A 2,338-nucleotide genomic window follows, 5' to 3' on the forward strand; every position below is an offset into this window, starting at 1 on the left:
TCATACAAGGCTTTGAAAGGCACGGGACTCTGTATCACTGAACTTGGCCACAAAGCCCAGGAACTTCTTGCTGGTTTCAGTGTGGAGCTCTGATGGTGTAGTACCTGAGGCATTTAACTGCTAACCAGAAGGCTGGCGGTTCAAACCCACCAGCCACTCCCTGAAAGAAAGATAGGGCAATCTACTTCTGTAGTGATACTACCTCGGAAACCCAAGGAGAAACAAGGGGTCACTATGAGTCAGATCCGACTTGGCGGCAGTGAGTTTTTTTTTTGGGGGGAGGTTTCAGCGTGGGCTCTGGGACCCCAAAGGAATTCATAGCGTGGAGGATCACTGTTGGGCACCTGCTGGTACTCCAGGTACTTTTTCTGCACCAAATCTTTGATGATGAACTTCCTGGGATCCCCAATGATTACGTGCATTTTTCCATTTTTATAAAGATCCAAAACATTTATGAATTCTCAGATCTCCTCCTCAGTGGGTCAGTTGCCATTCATGTAGATCAAGCCCAGAAGAGGCATCAAGAGGCCATTCCTGGGACACCCCCTGCCACCATACACACTCTCTTCCTTGCTAAGTTCTCATTTGCTTACAATGTCATAGTATTGACTCTTGGAGTAGATTTCCTTCAGGTCAAGGCCAAAGACCACCTCAATGCGCTCAGAGGCTCTCCTCAGGATCTCAGGGAATTGCCCCTTGAACTTTTTCATGGTGATCTTTTATCATTTCTGCCTTCAATGGGCTCTTTGTTTTTATACTTCTCCAGCAGAAACTCCAACAACCTGAACACATTCCTGCTGAAAGGATCTCTTTGTGATTTCTCAGTGGGGGGTGAGGCCTCAGAGGACCTTGGTCTTCCCTCCTCCTGGCACTCTGCATCTTCAGCAGCTCTTGTGCAGGACACACAGGCAGCATCAGTGGTGGTGGATGGGACTCTCTCAGGCTCCTGGAGAAAGCCAGCAACAGGGGAGCTCTGGGGAAAACTCCCAAAAGGAGAGGAGTGGGGAGACCCTTCCTGCTCTGCTGCAGTGTCCTGGGCACCTTCAAAACTGTGGGCATCACCTCAGGCCTGGCGACATTTCTCACAGGCCTGGCGATTATCCTTTTGACCATGAGGCATGATGACTCTGGTCAAGGAGAGCAGACCAGAGTGTGGGAGAAAGACAGGTAATAGGACACCCACTGGAGAAGGCAGGTTGAGAGGGGGTGGGTCCCTCAGCAGGGAGATGCCTCTTTGACTAACTATGGCTGGCTAAGCAGGATTCTTGGAGGGTACCATTCTAAGAGCATAGAAGTCTCCTGATCTCCTAGTCAGCCTGTCCCAAGAACCCTGTGCAGGAAGTTGGGGTCAGGCTTAGTTTGCAGTTGCCAGCAGGGGCTGGCAGTGGCAGCACTCTCTAATGGGGTGTTGAGGAGGCTTCCCAGTTCATTATTAGGGCCATCAGATCAAAAGTTGGCAGAACGTGGGCCTAATCCTCTCTGTTACCCTGAACTTGACACCTAAAAGCCCTTGGAGCCCTGGGAGCCCTTGGAGGAGATGAAGGAGTAAGTAGCTCAACTACCATTCCTTGGAGGTTATCTCAGTGATGACAAGAAAGTGGCACTTTTCTGTCCTGGGATCCTTGGGGGCCTCTGTCCTCTCTCAGAGGCCTCATCCTGACTCTGGAACAATGTGGAAGCCCTCCCTGTCTTGGATAAGGCCTATCTGCTCATCCCAAGGCCCTCAGTTTCCAGAGACCTCTCAGGGAGCAGTAACATTTGCCTCACCTGGCTGCAAATGCCTGTGGTTTCCCAAGGCTGATAGCAATGGAGGGATTCTACATTACTCCAATTAGAGTGATTCCCTCAATCCTCAGGGTCCTCACCTTGACTACTGGTAAGCCCTGAAATTCCACCTTCTGCTTATCTTAGGCTGCCCACTTTGACCTGGTCCCTCAACTACCTGAGATGCCCAGGGAGGATATGAGCATGACTCACTATATCAGCATGCCCAGGTCCCCCAGGTATGAAAGCAGGGGTGTCTTTATGGTCTCTCCGTGTGTCAAAGAGCAGTCACATCATCATACCTCAGTGTCCTCACTTTGACTTCTGTTAGAGACCAAATCTCTTGCTCCTGGTGAATAGGCCTCCCCATTAGTCTAAGACTTCACATCCCTGAGACCACCTGCCCCCAAGAACCAACTAGGGAGCACCTCTGCTTGATGCCTCTCACCATGGCTTCCCAGGGCCAACTGGAGAAGGGGGATTTGGGACAGCCATTTCTCTTCAAAAGGGGCTAATTCCTTCTTTCTTCTTTCAAGATTAGTTCCTTGCGACCCACTCAGTTCTAGGATTCCTC

At 50.6% G+C, this 2,338-nt stretch overlaps 1 pseudogene; it reads right to left on the bottom strand.

Annotated features, from left to right (window-relative positions):
* On the bottom strand, positions 1-1,120 carry LOC122151589 (annotated as a pseudogene).
* Between the last annotated feature and the right edge of the window lie 1,218 nt (positions 1,121-2,338).

This window comes from Orycteropus afer, unplaced genomic scaffold (genome assembly GCF_000298275.1).
Source record: "Orycteropus afer afer isolate SDZICR_OR568_19922 unplaced genomic scaffold, OryAfe1.0 scaffold00583, whole genome shotgun sequence".
Taxonomy (NCBI): domain Eukaryota; kingdom Metazoa; phylum Chordata; class Mammalia; order Tubulidentata; family Orycteropodidae; genus Orycteropus; species Orycteropus afer.